The sequence below is a fragment of the Belonocnema kinseyi genome, chromosome 8 (assembly GCF_010883055.1).
Source record: "Belonocnema kinseyi isolate 2016_QV_RU_SX_M_011 chromosome 8, B_treatae_v1, whole genome shotgun sequence".
Lineage (NCBI taxonomy): Eukaryota > Metazoa > Arthropoda > Insecta > Hymenoptera > Cynipidae > Belonocnema > Belonocnema kinseyi.
In genome coordinates this window covers 57,592,238-57,612,054 of record NC_046664.1, presented here as the reverse complement: position 1 = coordinate 57,612,054, position 19,817 = coordinate 57,592,238, and positions in this window count along the sequence as shown.

Below are 19,817 nucleotides of genomic sequence, written 5' to 3'. Positions count from 1 at the left end.
ATCCCATCCACACCCTACTCCTTTCCCCTGCCGAGTGAGTCACGCCTACCCCGAAAGGGAAATGGCTTAATGGTGTAATAATAATAATAATAATAATAATATGTGTTGGTTGAGACAACTGGACGATAGAAATACACAGATGTATTGCTGAAGAATCAGTTCTTTAAGAGTGCTTCCCAAACTATCGAAACGATATGTACTCTGAAGACAATAAATTGTTGGAACAACTGGAAGATAGTGATTCATTAAAGAATAGCTAAAGAAGCAAGTCAATCAGAATGCTTCTCAAAATACGAAAATGATTTTTGTACTTATTAAGTTTAAAATTTAAAACAAATGTATATAATCATTTGTGCACTGAAGCCAATGGCTGGTTCATGCAACTTGAAGATAGTATGAATGTTAAATCATAGATTCTTCCTTCTGTATATCGGTTCACATAAATAAAAATAAAATTGAACCAAACTAGATTTTCTTCGAACTAAAAATATATTTGAGTAAAAACTTCTTTCTCACTCCCTTACATTTTGGTACAATGCGTACCTTTTTTAAAAGGTCTTAACCTTAATTAACGATGTTTGAATGAATCAAAGCATGAGATTAATGTCCTAGAACCTAGGGTAATAAAAAATATTTAAAAAGCGATGTCGTTGGAAATCTTTCTAATCAAAAATTCTGTTTCATAAATTAAATTTTAAAACAATAAATATGGGTATATTGAAGTATCAAAAAATTAATGAGGCATTAATGAATAAAGTCTACATGAAAAAATTTTTAAAAACAATTCTCGTAGGTTAGGAAGGACGAACAAAAATTTGTATTCAATTTTTGTTCGTCCTTACTAACATACGATAATTTTGTACTTTAAAAAAAATGTAGTGCCTAACTGATGAAAGTCTGATTAATTTTTTGAGACTTCATCATAACAATATTTATTTTGTTGAAATTTGACTTATAAAACCAAATTTTTGACTGAAAAAATTTGCAATGACATCGCTTTTTATTTTTATTTCTTATTTTACGACATTAATGTGATGTTTTGATGAATCCAAAGTCCAAACCTTAAGACCTTTTAAAAAGGGTACGCAATCTATCGAAATGTAAAATATTGAAAAAGCAGTTTTTATTCAAATAAATTTTGATTTCAAAAAAATGTTTTTTGACCCAATTTTATTTTAATTTGTGTGAAACGTAAGACATTAGGAAGAATTTATGATTTGACATTTACAAATATTGTCGGTCAAAAAAGAATTGATTTGGTTTCAATTCATTATACTAGTTAAGGTAGAAATTTACTAATGAATAGCTAAAGAAGCAATTCAGTCAGAGTGCTTCGTAAAATACCAAAATAATTTTTGTAATTGTTAAATTAAAAATATCAAACAAAAAAAGATTATTATACGTGCATTAAACAAAATATTTGGCCAGAATATCTGGAAGATAGTGATTTACAGATTTGTGGACTTGTTTTTTTAAAATACTACACAAAAATAGATATCTATATGTATATTTTTGAGGGGACACAGTTATACGGTACTAATATACATATGAATAGCTAAGAAATCCGTTGAATCAGAGTGTTTACTAAAATATCAAAAAAATTAATTTTCTTCTTACAAAAGTCTTAAAATGCAAAAATGATTTTTGTACTTATTATATTCAAAATATAAAACAAAAGTATATGATTATACGTGCACAGAAAAAAATGAATGGCTTATACTTCCTGAAGATATTAATTTACTAACGAATAGTTGAAGAAGCAATTCAATCAGAGTGTTGTTCAAAACACCAAAACGTTTTTTATACTTGATAAGTTAAAAATATCAGAAAATACAATAAAATTATATTGGTATTGCACAAAATGGTTGGTTGGAACAACTGGAATGTACTGATTTACAGATGAATAGCTGAAAAATTAGTTTCATCAGAGTGTTACTTAGAATATTTAAAAGATTTGTGCACTTCATTTCTGTGGTTCATGTACTAAAGAATATCTGATGAAGCAGTTCACAAAGAGTTAAAAAAACTGAAACGTTCTTTGGTTGATAAAACTAGAAGATAGTGTTATACTGAAGAATAGCTAAAGAATCTTTTTAATCAAAGTGTTACTCTAAATATCAAAGTGATTTTTCTAGTAGCTAATTTAAAATATAACCTAAAATTAACTAATCATATGTGGACTAAAGAGGATGGTTGTTTAGAATCCTAAGCAGACAGTAATCTTGAGAAGAATAGCTGAAGTATCAGTTCAAATCAGACTGCTTCTTAAAATGTCAAAACGATTTTTGTACTTGTAAAGTTTGAAATAATAGACCAAAATGGATAACCATATGTGCCTTACAGAAAATAAATTATCGGGACAGCAGGAATATAATAATTCAATAAAGAATAGCTAAAGAAGCAGTTCAATTAGCGTGCTTCTTAAAACACCAAAACGATTTTTATATTGCATAAATTAAAAAATCTCAAACAAAAATAGAAAATGGTATGTTAACTGAACAAAATGGTTGGTTGGGACAACTGAAAAATACTAATTTCTAGATGAATAGCTGAAGAATCAGTTTAATCAGAGTGTCACCTAGAATAGTTAAACGATTTGTGGACTTATTTTTTGAAATAATACACAAAAATAGACTTCTACATATGCCCTGAAGAAAATGAATTATTGGGACAATTCAATCCCAGAGATTCACTTTAAAATATCGGAAGAAACAGTTCGAGCAGAGTACATCTTCAAATATCAAAACGATTTTTTTAATTGTCAGGTTTAAAACACTAGACAAAAATAGATAACCCTATATTTAAAAAATGTTCATATATTTAATCAAATACTTCTAAAAATAATTAAACAATTATTCTGATTCTTAAATTTAAGATATATAATCAAATGTTAACTAAAGAAGAAGTTTGGTTGGAACAACTGGAAGGTTGCGGTTTTCAGAAGTCAAGCTGAAAATAAGATAATCATATTTGCACTGAAGAAAATAATTGTTCTGGACAACTGGTTATTTTATATATTAATCGTTATTTTATGTAAGAGTAGCTATACTATGCTATTTTATGAAGAATAGCAGAAGAAGCAATTTGATCAGAGTGGCTTTTAAATTACCAACACGATTTTTGTACTTGTTAAGGGCATGCTTTTCGGTGACCACGTGACCAAACTAGCCTCCGGTTATGAGCATTTTTTTTGGTGTTCACTTTGTCCACACTGTTTGAGATATCGTGTTTAAAATTTGACGGATTAAATAAAAGGCACTAAAGAACGTTTGTGTACATCAATATGTTTATAATTTTAATGAAAGTTTATTTATAAATTGATGAAGTAGGATATTACCATTCGAATTATAGCACTTTGCAGAAAATGTTTGGTTTGATGCATTTCAGATTTTTTGATTCGCGTATATTGAGCACTGACATAAATTTTGGACTAAATCGTCTAAACCTTAAAAAAAGTTAATATAAACAATCAAATTTGCACATTTGTTGCAAATAAAAAATTTATCATCTGCACACACGTCATTTATCATTATTTCTTAATCATTTTGAGCGATTTCTGGCGAAGAAAAAAAGAAACTTTGAACGTCGATAAAGTCGAGATCACGTGACTAAGTTCGTTCAGGAAATTTTTGTGTAGAGAATGAAATGATTTTCATTTTTTTTTGGTCTTCACTACGTCCACAAGGATTGAGATATTGTTTACAGGATTTAGGAAGTTATACAGAAAGCACTAAGAAACGATGGTATACATCAAAATGTTTATAACTACGAAGAAAGTTTTCTAGTAAAATACAACAGGAATACGAAATAAACTTTTAACGTCGACAAAGCAGATGCCTCGATCGAAAAAAATTGAGGAACACCTTAGAATGTGATACTCGAAAATCCGTCCAAGTCCCATCTTGAGAAATGTGCATCTTCAGAAAATAATTAAAATTTTTTAATGGTTATACGTTCTTGTGGATTTTTTCTACTGGTGTGAAACAATTCTAAGAATAAAAATAAAATTTCGCCCGGCGGCGAAAGATTAGGCGAGTCCGACGCTGATTCCCGGTGGTTGGTTTACTGTCAACAATACTTATTAGCTGATCGATTCAACTTCAAGAATTATGGAAGTTTGTTTGGAAAACTCTGACGAGTAAATTTTAGCACATTGCTGGTGTTGTTATGTTTGACAATTTGAAATTTATCTTTCATTTTGAGTACCAAAAAAATTCAAATCATTTTACACAAAAATCTCATGAACGAACTCAGACACTTAATCTCGACTTTATCGACGTTTAAAGTTTCTTTTTTTCTCCGCTAGACATCGCTAAAAATGCTCAAAAAATAATTATAGGTAACATGTGTGCAGATACTTATTTGTTGATTTGCAACGAATGTGCAAATTTTATTACTCATATTAATATTTTTTCAAGATTTCGACGATTTAGTATAAAATTGGTGTCAGTGCTCAATATGAGCGAATCAAAAAATCTAAAATGCATCAAACGAAAAATGATCTGCAAAGTGCTATAACTCGAATGGCAATATCCTATTCCATCAATTTATAAATAAACTTTCTTTGAAATTACATATATATTGATGTATACAAACGCTCTTAAGTGCTTTTTATTTTATCTGTCAAAGTTTAAACACGATATCTCAAACCTTGTGGACACATTGAACACCAAAAAAAAAGTTCATAACCGGGGACTAGTTTGGTCACGTGGTCACCGAAGGGCATACTCTTAAGTTGAAAATATCAAACCAAAATAGAACTGACGAAAATAATTTACCGAAGAAAATAATTTGTTGGGACAACAAGCTTTTTATTATTGGGGATGGTATTAGATACGGCAACTATTTTAGTTCATTGGTAAAGCTGACAAGCCTGTTATTATAGTATTTTGAGTACTGGGTACTTTAAATTTAAAAGCAAGACTTACTACTTGAAATAGTAAAGACAACCACTATCATTTATAGAACTAAAACTGATGATATACAGTACACTCGCATCGACCTCAAACCGTTTAAAGCTTAATACCTTCCTGAATTTTAAATTAAAAAGAATTTTATCACCGAAGTTATTTTTTGAATTTTTACCGTGAATTTAAGGGTGCAATTAGACTTTTTAGTAAAACTGATAATAATGGTTTTTTTGGAATAATATTATTTCTTTATATGAATTCTAAAACAAGAAAAGCTACTTAATTATTCGTCAAGAAATTCATCTAGAAAATCACTATCTAAAAGAACAGTCAAATGTATTGATAAATGTACAAAAATTATATTACTGCAGGAAGGACCCATTATAATTGATTTTTTTAGATCAAATTTTACTACTAAATTCGCGGTTGAAATAAAAAAGTAATAATCCTGTTGACATTTTTTTGTAAATTCGAAAGTAAGGAAGGTATTTAGCTTTTAAAGCTTTAAGCCCGATGAGGTTGACCTATAGGTATTTTTGGTTTTATCTCAACTTTGTGTATCATTATTTAAGAAGGAACTAATATTTTGAGAGCAACTCTCATTTTTCAAATATAAGGGGAGTAAATTGATGGTGTTACATAATATTGCTAAAAATCAACTCTATAGAAAATCCATCTAAGCAAAATTATAGCATAACATTAAAGTTCAGTAATTACAATAAGAGATGGTAATAAGTATATAGCAAATTAAACAGTGATATATTTAGATTAGCATTTTCATTTTCTTCTTTTATTCTGTAGAAAAATATCCATTAAAACGCAGCCTTTGTTTACAATTTTTGAAATTAATAGTACCTAAGAAATGTTTTTGTTTGAAAGAATATTTTTCTTTTGCAATAATAATTTTTCTTCTATTTAAAAGAATGCTCCTCATCTTGAAGTCATTTTCCGACAAGGAAAGACTTAGTTTAATAAATTTGAATTTTTATACTTTGAAATCATGATATTTTTAATATATTTTATTAATGGGTATATCTTTAAGATGTTCGACTGAATTAATTCTTCAACTAGCTCGTCAATTTCTGTTGATGTGCATTATTGTGAATAACCCAATTTTAAGCATTGTTTATCCAAATAGTTCAGTTTCAAAGAATTATAATTGGAATCTCTTCAATTTTATAGGTGAATATATAAAATTGGTTGCAATTAGAGGTTTTTATGATAACAAATTAAGAATTTTTAATACCTTATATTACAAATAGATATAAATTTCAAATGAAAATCTATTGAATAACATAATTTTTAATATCAAAACATAAACATTTTATGGTTTTAAATTGTGATTTAAATAAATTTTAATTTTTACTTTTAGAGATTGACAATTTAAAGCTTTACAATTTGAAGTAGATAGAATTGAAAATTTGCGAATTTTAAAAATGGAGAATTTGAAATTGTTTAATTTTAAGATTTATATTTCAACAGTAGGTAAATTTGAAAGTTTTATGAAATATTTTAATTTTCAAGAATTGCAGTTAATGATGTACACTTAAAGTTTTAAAGTTAGAGATTTATAAATTTGACATGTGTATCGTTTAAAAAAATTTAATTTTGAACGATTTATTTTTTAACGTATTAGTTAATTTTCAGTATTTTCTATGGGAAATTAAAAAAAAAATTTTTAAAGGCTCTACCAAACTTCATGTATGTATGATAAAAAAGATGCAATTTTGAATTTATTTGTTTCAAATAGTTTAATTTTGAAAATTTATAATCGAAATTTATTCAATTATGTAAAATTACAATTGAAAGTTGTTTATTGTCGATCGTAAAAATAGCGACGTTATTTTAATATATTTTTTAAAATTAAAATTCTTATTAGTTTTAACACATGTAACAAATGTTTTCTTATGTAAAAAAAGAATGGTAATTTATGTACCTTCGGCACTGAGGCACTAAGTTGTAGTTATTCATACATGTCTGAAAATATTTAGTAAAAATTACAGAACATAGGTGTTGAGGAGGGGGGACGGATAAAACCATTTTTCATGACATATCTAATGAAGCAGAGAAAGAGTATATAATTTAAAAAATTTGTTATATACTTTGTGTTTTATTTTCTCTTATAGTTTTTGTTGTTTAGGTTTTTTGTGTTTAAAAATAAGAAAAATAAACTAGATTGTATACAAATGTAATCTACTCTATTGAAGTTGAATATAAAGGAGGGCGTCACATCGTATTATTAAAACAATAACAGGGGGTAAAGGAAGGATGTGAGGGGTGGAAAAAAACCATAAATTATAATTGATGAGGTGGCTAAGAGATACTTGAATTTATCGCATGTTTAGAAAACTTTTAGATGAATTCGATTGAAACTGAAAAAACAACGGTTTATGCGTCCTCAACTGGAAACCTAAGAATTATGTGTAAAAATGTTCGATAAACGTTACCTTACACTTAAATCTATTAATTCTTTAATTTTCACACTAACTTAAATTCTGATATCTAACAGATGATTGATAATTCTAAACTTCCTTATTTGAAGACAATCCAAATTTCAATATTTTGATAATTATGAGATATATAAATAAAAACAATAATTGTAAAGATACTTTTTGTTTACCAAAATTATTTCGGCCAAATGAATTTTTGGAAAATTAATTTCTCTATATTGTTTAACTAAATTAGGCCCAAAATGGTTGAAATACAAAGTTTATAATTAAAACTAAAAAAAAATTAAATTCAGCACGAATAACTTTACAAAAATTAAAAATGGCGGTTATTTCAATTTTGGAGAAATGAGTATGATTTTAACACAGTTAGTAGTATATACCACGATAAATTTTGAAAAAATTTAAACCCGTAAATTCAATCCCGAAGATTTTGGAGAGAAATAAAATCCTTCCTTATTAGCTTTTTAATTCTCTTTTTCAATTGATACAAAAATAACCCAAATCTTAATATTCCGAGACTAATGGCTGCAAAAAATCGTTGCTAATTCTTGTTTCTTCACTTGTTATAATTATTTGTTGCTTTCTTTATTACAAAGACATTTCAATGAGCATGTGTCCTATTAATAAGAATATTTATGAAAAAGTTGAGTTTTCTTTCATTCTTTATTTTTTCTTCTTTCAATGATGACAGAATGATTTATTTTTGTGCTAATTTTAGCTTAGAATACATGCTAGAGTGGTCCAAACATACATTAAAACTTTTTTTGTACGCATATCCTTGGAAAAGTTTTTAAAATCTATATAAAAATCCGTTCTTTCTTGAAAAAAAATTATACTTGGAAGTTGCACAAGCTCCATAAAGTTTAGCACGTATTTTCCGTAAGAAAAGAAGACGTTATATGAATATTTTAATCTATTTAAACTATATTATTTTAAAGTCATGAATTCTAAAAAACTGTAGCGATTCGCCATGGTTGCGGGATATGGAATGACGAATTTTGATAAAATGAAAAATGGCTTTACAAGACCGTTTAACAGTGACAGTTTTTAATTTTTCTTCTACACGATGAAAATTTTTAGGTGCGCGTATTTTGTAAAAGAATTTATAATATTCAAAATGTAAATTTATATTCAAACTTGTTATCAAACTATTTTTTTTTTGTATCAATTTATTAATTAGTAAGGTTTTCACTTTTCTTTGTTGTAATTTATATTTAAAAAAAAATCGTAGAAATTTGTTGAAAATGATAATGTTCGAAACTTGCATTCGTTTTACAATCTCCTGTTCCACATCCTACTCACAGATTATTTATTTTGAAGTTTATTTTGTGTGTTAATTTGTAATTGTTCACGTAGGAAATGAAAATGGAAAATAAAAATAAAATTGTTTTTTTTTTTTTAATTGAATCTTAACTACGATTCCGATTTTTATGATAGCTTGACATTGCACATGTTATTAAATCATTGATAATTATAAGCTGTGTCTTTTGACCACATTTAACCTATCAGTGACAAAAATTAATTGTTGCGACTCCTAGCTCCTAATTAGCAAAGAATTCATTGGTTCTTACAACTATTTTGTTAGTAACACGAACTAAACATATAGTCGCTTTAGGAAGCCGTTTCCAGTACTCGTGAGTACTAATAGTAATGTTAATAGTAATGTTGAAGTAGATAAGATTAATAATACATCAGTAATCTTTGCCATTAATTGATTTTTATAACAAATTAAAATAAGTATCATCACTATTTTGTTCGCTATCGCTGTTGGTATGGCTGAAAATGCGACAAAGGTACAAACATTTAGATATTTTTGTGATAACTCGCTGTTTGTGGATACTTAATCTTGTTGGTTTGCAGATTTTTTTTAATGAACGCGTATAAATAGTTAGAGGCCAGAAGCTTGGTAAACTGTGGGATTCGCCAATTACATCGAATGATTCGAAAGCATGTGCGTGAAATCATAAAAAAGAAAAAGATTTAAGTATTACTACAAATTCTAACCTATAAGGTGCATCAGAGCAATGATTTATAAGCTTCTTCTTTTATATCAATATATCGTAATCTGAGTTAGAAAGATCTTAGTAGGCTGAACCGACATTAACGTCCCAAAGGAAGTTGTCCTTGTGCCAACTGGGATCTTCCTGATTCGAATTTTGACACTAGGTGATAGCCACGGCTACTTTAATTAGTCTCTTTAACAAAACAAACAAATAGTCGAACGCACAATGATGTTAGTATTAATGAACAACTGAATTAGTAGGTGGAACTATCGACAGATAGTCGTTTGCGATACCCAGATGTAATTCTGACATGCTAAAGTCGTTAGTCTATTTAATTAGATAGTAAATACAAATACTTGCAGTCGAACTTAAGAAAAAAGTGTCACAACTTAGTAACTGGAAAACTGAGTTCCATTGCGTACTGGTTAAAGTAGTTGAGCCAATAATTTTACTATTTGTCATAAAAATGCCACTTGTTGTTTCAACTATTTTTTTTATCAATGTGGCCATAAAATCTAAAATAAACATTTATTCATCTTACTCGAATAATTGTGTCAAAAATTACCATTCCGAATTCAAGAATCAGATCAAGGAGGATTCGAACCGAACGAAGATCGCGGTGGATAAAATGTATGGGATGATTCACACTCCAGAGCAGCAATGTGCCGCCGGCAGAGCGTAGAATTGTCTGGCATTGTGCTTACAAATCAAGCGGCCGAAATTTACATGAGATTTATGGCATTCCGTTCGCTCACTCCAGCCCCTTACCTCACCCACCTAACATAACGTCACCACGCGGCCTTGGGTGCTGCGTTCCGTAGTACGGACAAGCTGCGACTGCACGCCCCACATCCCCTTCCACAAACACCCACACTCTATCGGTTTTCACCCTGATATCAAGCCATAGACGTCTATACTTGCCCCAGAAGGGCAGAGGCCATCTGACAAGCACCCTCTGTCTAGAATACGTCGTCAACTCCCACCCTGGACACGCACCGGATGTGCATACTTGCACGCGACCAAATGTATCACATGGTACTTGAGTTGCAGACTTTTAGGGTCGTGTTGTGGATACTTTCTTTGAATTTTATTTTATTTTTGCTGGTAACTTTTTCCTGAGATGTGTTATTTGGATTCATACTTGTTTATCGTGTTCTTTTATGTATTGTTTTCCATCTAGAAGAATTCTTTATAATGAACACACAAAATGTTTTGATGAAAACAATCAAATCTAGAATATATTAAATTCGAAGAATTTGTGGACCCAGATCAGGAAAAAGATTCATTTATTTTATAAATAATCTTCTCGTAGATCAGTCACTTTAACGAAGCTTTTTACTCTCAGAATTCATCATTTTAGATAGATTGTGTATAATTGTATCCTAAGTAGACGGATTCCATTTCATTCGATGCTATTATGGTGCTCCAATTTTAATCCTTTATTTTTTCCAGACACCTTTTTTAATATTTCTATTCTCGATATACTCCCAATGTTTATCAATTATGTGATATCCCTGGTTTAATTGACTTCAAGGATACGAGCTACGACGATACAAGTGATCCACAAATACGAGCTTCCCGACTCCAAAGGAGCGAACGGAATTTGTCACCCCTACCCCGCCTTACTTGAGTCAAGAGCGCGCGAGTGCGTGCTGCCTTGAACTCGTCGTGCGCATGCGCGTAGTAGGCCTGTTTGCGTTGGTACGCATTTCCCCCGAAATCTAAATGTCGCAAGAGTAGGAGTCCCTTTCAAGTTCGTATCTTTGAAGTTACCGATTCCCGAGCCTCTCGTATCTTTGATGTTAGAGTTTAGGGGAACGACCAGTAAAGTGGATCGATTTGTGTATTTTGATTTTTCATTCTTATTCCAATGTTTTATTAGAATACAATGAAAGTTAGTTCGGAATTATCACTATTTAGGGTCATATAAATAATTTTGTTGTTTTCGAGAAATTACATTAGGTCATTTTTCCACATTAAAAAAAATGTGTAAATTGGTCAACTGTACCCGACTAAGCAGGTACAGTTAGCCATTCGGACAGGAACAGCAAATCATAAGATAAATTGTTATGAAACATATTACAATCTATGCAGTTTGTAGTGACATTTTTATGTTAAGGAATAAAATTTAATTATTGAAATATATTTAAAGATTTTACAAGCAGGATATTTAAAAAAAGAACATAACAAAATTTTAACAAAAAAGCTGAGTGATTGACGCTGATTCCCGACGATGTTATGGATTGTTCAAGGAGCTATAATCCACACGCCCAATAATTAATACGAAGTACAAAGATTTACAATGATATTTACATTTTTTACAAGAAATAGCAACATACAGGGTATCTAAAAAGTGCCGGGACTTTTGGATATTTCCTCAGGTAAAATATTTTTCAAAAAAGTGAAGGTCATTCCTGAAGAAAATTTCAACGAGGAGTTTAATGGTGACCTTCATTTTGACCTTGAGATTGAGCTTGATGGCTTTTTGAAGGTCAACTTTATTTTTTTAAGTGGAAAGTCCCCCCTTTTTTACATCTGCAATCGATATAGCGGGAAATTCTACGTTCAGTTATGTACCCAAGTCGTAGATCAATTGTAACTTTCAAGGTCAGTTAGAGGTTATTCGAAATTAACAAAGTTTTCCAAGAGGTCAGTGTAATTCCTGAAGTAAATTTGAACGAGGAATTCAATGGTGACCTTCGTTTTGACCTTGAAGTTGACCTTCATGGCTTTTTGAAGGTCTGTTTTGTATTCTTAAATGTAAACACTCTTTTTCACATCTGTAATCAATAGAGCGAAAAATTCTACGTTCAAGTACGTACCAAAGTCATAGGTCAATTGTAACGACAATCGTAACGGAGTTTATCAATCAACAGGGTGCGCGATCTGTTTGCGTCACAGCCACAGAGATAAATTTTCTACCAAAGTAATGCATCTCTAACAAAAAAGTTACTTCCCAACTCTGTAGCATAAATTGGACTAGAAACACATGAATTTTTAACGAAAAATTCCATTGTTGATTTTACTACCTGAATAGATTTTAATATTAAATGAAATACAATTTGATATAAACAAAAAGGCGAATTTCAAATAAAATATTTCATTTTTAAGTTGAATAGTTTATTATAAGGGATTAATGAGGTAGTTTAATGTTTATCGAGAGAAATGACTTTTAAGAACACACACACAAAATTATAAGTAAAAACGAAATAGTTCAAATTTCAGTTCAAAATATAATTTTGAAATTAAGAAAGAAGGTTTGAATAAAATACAAGCAATTTTGACAACAAATAATGCATTTTTAAACAAAAAAATTAAGCTCCAAACAACAAGATGAGCTTCTACAAAAAAATCGACTTTTCAACTTAAACATTAATTGTAAGTGCAAAAAAATATTTTTTACACAGTGATTACATTTTTTTAAGTATTTGCATTTTTAACAAAAGAAAATAATTTTCAATTAAAAAAAATTAAATTGCAAATAGAAAGTAGATTTTTCTGAATAAAGAATTAATTTTCAAATACATAGTTGAATTTTCAACTAAAAAGATCAGTTTTCAAGAAAGGAAAAACGAATTTTCAAAAAATTCTTAAATTTTCAACCAGAAAATGATTTTTTGACCAAAAACATCATTTGTTGAGCATCGATATTAATTTTCAGCCAAAAGAGATCAATTTTCAAACAAAAACGAATAGCTAAATTTTCACTTAAATAATTTTTAATAAGAAAAAAATGTTTCCCATTAAAATTGTTTATTTTAAACCAAAGAGATGAATCTTCAACTGCTGTTATAAATTTTTTGGCCATAATCAATCTACCTATTTCTCGAAAAAGGCAGACCATGCCAGGGTTATCCATAGTTTTCAGATGTAGTAGTTTAATGAAAAGTGAATTTTACAAACAAAACCTTATATAAGTTTGATGCTGGGAAACGTTATAGCATTAGTCTCAAAAATCTAAACAATAAATTGGTAGCATAATTTTTCACACTACAAACATAGAAAATGCGGCTTTCGTGACCTGCGAAGCGTTCCAAAAATGGCGCTATGGAAGTGAGCGGCTACAAAAATTCTTCACAAATCTTAGAGTTTCCAAATACTTTAGACTGAAGCATAGGGCCACTGACTGGAATATCCATAGAACAACATTTACAGAAAAACTCAAAAATCAAGTTTTTGAGCTCCTCATTTTCAGTTTCACGTAATTTTCGTTTTCTTTCACTGCAGCAGTTTTCATTCCAGGCTCTTAGAATCTCGATCCTGTTCTTACCAATGTTCTCAACAGTTTACTTCGCTACAGAAAAAGCTTCAGCGATCTTCCGCTGTCTATCACCTTTATCGAGTAAGTCCAACACTTCTTTCTTTATTTCAATGGTCAACTCAATAATCTTCTTTCATTTTGTACCCATTATGCAGTCATTGAGGTTCCGCTAGAAAGAATGTTCCTATCGTCCTAAGAAAAACAGTATTTATCAAAGCGATTATACGCTAGAATGAAATATTTCTACGTCTAGTCGGTAACCAGAGGTCAAATGAATTGAATCTTGACAGTTCACTATTTCATGTTATCCCACATTCACTTCCCATTGGCTGGCTACGACGGAGTGGGGGATGACTTGCTGGTACTGGTCGTTGATGTTTGAGTGGGGCATTTGCTGGCTAAGTAGCTTTCTAGCTTACTGATTCATTGCGGAATAAGATAAAGGAGATTACTGGAGACGTTGAAGTCATTTCATCTCTGATCTTCAAACGATATCTGTATAAAAATTTTTATTTACTGCTCTGCGTGAATTATAGTGGCCAGCTTCGGTAGGTTGGAATGTGTGAAAATGTTGTAAAAAGGCGGAGATACAAGATAGACAGGTACCAACTTACCAAAGAAAGATCCTATTAAATTCAATGCAAGTTTTCCGGTTCCATAAAAACCAGTCCAACTGACCTGCATACCCCAATTTTCGGAACGCTTCGCAAGCAACGAACGCCAAATCGCATGTTAGCTGGACGAGGGGGCGTAGCTCCTGAGTACTCTACAAACCCTGGAGTTTACAACTCTCTTATTACTAGGATTTGTGAAGTAGTTTCGTACCCGCTCATTTGAATACCACCATTTTAGAAATTAATCATAATAAAAAATTAGGTATATTCATCACTTCTTGTTTTAAGATAAGTTCGAATCAATGTGACAAATACCTTCCGTCCAGAATTTGAGACATAAACATCAAATTCTAGCTCCAAATTCTACGTTTCGACCATGTCCACGAGTGAACGATAGCAATCCTAATGTCAAATTCAATTCCAACCAAGTCTAACTCAATTAAAAATATTTTTACTCAGACATGATCCTTCTTGTAGGTCGGGCGACCATATCTAGTGGAACTTTTAACGTAGTCCAGTTTCAGTGCCTCCATACCACGACAACCATTAATATATGCCCATTGGGGTGACGTGAAATACTACCCTGAATTCCACCCTGACACTTTGCCTTTACGTGCACTGCTGCTATCCGATCTATTTCCATGTTGACACCGGAGCAAAACTTCTACCGCAGGTATATTACACACACCCACTGCATCAGAGTCGTAATATTGTAAAAGCTGGTGCTACGAACTTTTTGCTAATTTACATTCGACCTGCAAGCCATGTAAAACATTTCACATGTTCTTACCAATTTTCAATTCATGTTGACTTTTAAAAGAACTTTTGAAAATTCAAATAGGTAATTAGGTACAGCCTTTATCCTGAAATATAATTTTTTATAAAAAGGTGGATCAAAGCACGAATAGGTGAACGGTCCTAAAGCCACTTTTTAAAGAAATTGTGTTTTCTTTCAAATGGATACTTTATGCTTTTTTAAATCTCTTTCTGTAAAATATTTAGTTTTGGACATTGTTTAACCTAAAATCTAGTAGTTAAATCTGTTCAAATATTTTCAATTTTTCAATGATTCAAACTAAAGGACAGAATTGTACTGAGATATTCCGTTTTTTAAGGATACCATTTTTCATTACAAGACTTTGAAAATTACATTTAAAAACTAAAAATATTAAGATCAAAATAAAAATATGCACAAATACTATTAAGAGGCCGTGCATGAACTCCGAACATTTTTTTTCGAAACTTTTAAAACAAGAAATCCCCCTTGTTAGGGGCTGATAGTTTCCCCGCCCCCTAGCAACTTTGAAAATTTTTTGCTGGCAAATTTTTGGTCTAAAAATAACGAAAAATTAGTAGGATTTCCCGCAGAAACAAAATGAATTTTAACAAAAAACGTAATGATTCCTATTACAATGAAGAAAAGAATTTCATTTTTCATTTTTCATTTGCGTTTTTAATAAAAAAAGATAAATTTTTAACCAACATAGATGAATTTGCAAATCAAAAAGACGAATTTTACACATTGGTTAAATTTTCCACCAAGCGGAATTTGTCAATCCAATAAAAATGCCCAAGATTTTGAAATTTCAACTAAAAAGACGATCCATCAATAGAACAGTTAAATTTTCAACAAAAAGATTAATTTTCAACCAAACAATGAACCTTTGACAAAAAGATTACAATTATACTGAAAACTTGAAATTTGGACCAAAAGATATGAATATTCAAACAAAAAGATGAAATTGCAACAATAGTTGAATTTTCAACCAAATAACTGCATTATTAACTAAGAAGATAAATTTTCAAACTAGGAGAATAATTTGATACTATAAAGTACGAGTTGTACATGAAATCAATTTATATATTAAACTAAAGTACATGACAATTTAACCGGCGAACAAGTACTTTTCCTTGCACTCCAAAAATAAATTTTTATTTTAAAAAAGTACTACACAGTTCAATTTCTAATTAAATGGTTCAATATTTTACCAAATTGTAAATTTTTCATGTCGAAAAGACAAAATTTCTGTGACATAATTTAATTTTCAATCGAAAAATATAAGTTCTCTATGAAACAGTTAATTTTTAACCAAATTATTAAATTTTCAACTGAAATATATTACTTTTCTACCAAAAATAAAAAAGCTGAATTATAGTGAAAAAATGAATTTTTGGCAAAAAAAACTTTATTTCAATGAAACTTAATTTTTATTCCAACAAAAAATTTCCAACACCAAAATATAATTTCTGAACCAAAAAAGGTTAATTCTCAACTAAATGATTAAATTTTTTAATAAAAAGAACAATCTGAAAACAAAAGACGGAATGACTAAATTTTTAGTTAAAAAAAAAATTTTTTAAACAAATAATTTTTAACCTGGCAGTTGCAATTTTGATCAAATAGGGTCATTTTATAGCAAAGGCTTTTTTTCAACAAAAAATTGAATTTGGAACCAAATAAAAAAAGGTAAATAAAAGAATTAATTTTTTACCATAAATTTAATAGTAGACCATTCTACAGAAAAGGATAAAATTTCAACCAAAAATATGTGTATTATCTTATTGAATTCTATTAATTCAGTTTGCATTTCAGCGTAAAAACAAGAAAAGACTTAAAAACAGACTGAAGACTAATAGTTAAAATAAAAATTAAGTTTAATTTCATTATCTTCAATACGCGACATTGCAGGTCTTCAAGAAAATATACAAGATTACCATTGTTATTTTTCTAAATAACTTTTTTCAGATACTTTTGATTTTCATCAAACTCAATCCTACCAAAGTGTAAAAAACCTTTTCAGACATAAAATCAGTCCTTAAACATTGATGTTAAATAATAATTTCTGATTTTTCCTAAAATTAAATAAATGACAAAAATCTGTAAATATTGATAAATAAACAACTTTGTTCCTCACCATTTTGCACACCACACTTAAATATGTGCTTCAATTTGTACAATAATTAGTGTTGGGTCGATAATGAAATTCTACTCGAATAAATAGGGCAAGGAAGTAAAGCACGTGATGAATCCCGTGGCATAAGGGTTTAAGAGCCAAAACTCGAATATCACAAGGAAGCACGAGAAAATGGCTAACTTTATTGCATTTGATTATGTTTGAACAAAAATGTATTTTCGAGCTCTTTTTAGCTCTAATGAACCATGAAGGAAACATCCTCAAAGAAGTGATCACCTCCTAGAAAAGCCCTTGCCAATGGTGCATTGCCTGCCCAAAAAACGAAAATATTGGCACAGAAAAAGGTACAGAAAAAGGCACAGAAAAAGGCATGAGAAAAAGAAACTGGAAGCAACTTTAAGATATTTCTTAGCTTTAGTGAATTGTAAAAAGAATAAGAAAACAGAAGTCTTGATTTTTTTTAATGCATTCAATTCATTTAAATGCATTTTCACCGGCTTCTTAATCGAAATGGATCATCCTTTTCTACGGAGATATGTATTAGTTCAAAAGAATTATTTTAAGCCTTAAAAATGCATATCTGAAATTTGGCACCAACGCTTTTATGCCTCGGAACCCTTGACATGTCTATCGTTCATTTATTCAACTGTATATTAATATCGATGAAAAATGCAAGTTAAATTTCTCATTTAAGGTTGAACTAAGTTGTTCCCACGAGTCGAGAACAAATGAAATTTTTTTCTATTCTTATTACATTTTTAATTAATCACCAAAGCATTTTATTCCACGTAGTTTGTCTTTGACACTCTTTTTGGTGCTTCTGGAACTCTGACTCGTACTTCCAACACTCTGACTGGTCCTTCCAATGCTCTGACTAATGCTTCCAACATTATAAAGGGCACTTCCAACACTCTGACTGGTGCTTCCAACACTCTGACTGGTGCTTCCAACACTCTGACTGGTGCTTCCAACATTTTGACTGGTGCTTCCCGGACTACAAGTGGGGCTTCCAACAATCAGACTGGTGCTTCCGTGACTAGGGGCGGGACTTCCATGTATATGAGCAGATCGTTTGGCAATTTCACTGGGGGTATAAAAAACGTTACTATGTTCCCATAAGAAATTATTATAGTGATCTATGGAAGACTGCTCGTAGTATCTTTCACGATTTCGCAGAGAGTCTGGTTCATGGCCTGGAAAATATTGCCATACACCTAAATGCGCAGCTATGATATTATCAATTATGGCGATAATATTTCTGGTTGATTTAGATACTAGAATCAGTTCAGTATCCATGTTATATAGTGACTGGACTAAACCTTTGTCGTCTACATATCCATACAGGACTTCACCTCTGGATACAACTTGTAGGGCTTCATTTGGTGGAGGTGATTCTCTAAACGTTTTACCCTTAGGAATGATGAAAACATCTGGAAGATTTTTTCCTAATACTTCAATTATCTCGGGATCAGGAATTTTCGGTGGAAGTCTATTCGCGTATTTGGCTTCGATTTTGGATGAGCCATATTCTCTTTCCCATTGTGCACGTTGAGCTCTAGCTATTCCGCTTTGCGGCGGGGAATCGGAACTGGAATCGGGATCCTTCGACCTTTTAAAAAACTTCAATAACGGGCAAACTAAAACACAGGAACAAAGTTTTTAATTTAAAAAATGCAGGTGTTACTGAATGTATAATAGTATATTAAGCACCCAGGAAATAAAGAGGGACTTTTTGGACGAGTCTATGTTTTAAGTAGTAGTTGTAAAAAACATACACAAATCGAATCTTCTCTCTCCACCTTAGCGCATACGATATTTTTTATCCAAAATGGATGATTTTTGACATTTCTCGAAATACAGTCATGAATTGAGCACCCCGATTCCAGAATAGGACATAACTCGGTAACTTTGAGGGGAGGTTGGCCCCTGGCAACTAAATATCAATATTTCAACATTTGATGTTTGGAAAATGTATTCATATATAAAATTAAATTGCGCATATATTATAGTCATAGTTATAGTTATCAAATATAGTTTTCGAGATAACCATGATGATGGTGTTTTTTTCTGAAGTCGATATGTAATTAATTTTTTGTCTCTCGCTCGTCGTCACATGTACAGTTATTTGAATTTTCTATGGAATTTGAAGATAACACTCTCTAAAGTATCTTCAGCACGATGATATAAGCGAAAAGTTCATATCATTATTTTTGATAACAAAAAATTGTTTTCTAGGCCATTGTAAAGTCAATGCCTTATAATCTTCGATCGCTTCGTTTATCGAGCAAAGTTTGATCAAATATAAACTTCCTGTAAAAAAGTTGTTCAGAAAACTATGAAGAAGTTTTAAGTGAAAACCTTTTTTAAAAAAACTGAATAGGTAAATAATTGCGAATGTTTTTTAAAAAAGATTTTCACATAAAACTGTCTTATAGCTTTCTGAACAACCTCTCAACAAGTAGTTTTCATTTTCTCAAACTTCCCTGGATAAACGAAGCGATCAAAGATTATGAGGAATTAATTTTTCAGTGGCCAAGAACCCAATTTTAGATTTTGTGAAAAATAATCATATTAAATTTCCACTTATATCATCATTGTAAGAATACTTTGAAGAATATTTTCTTCAAATATAATAAAAAAATTCCAAGAACTGTAGATGTGACC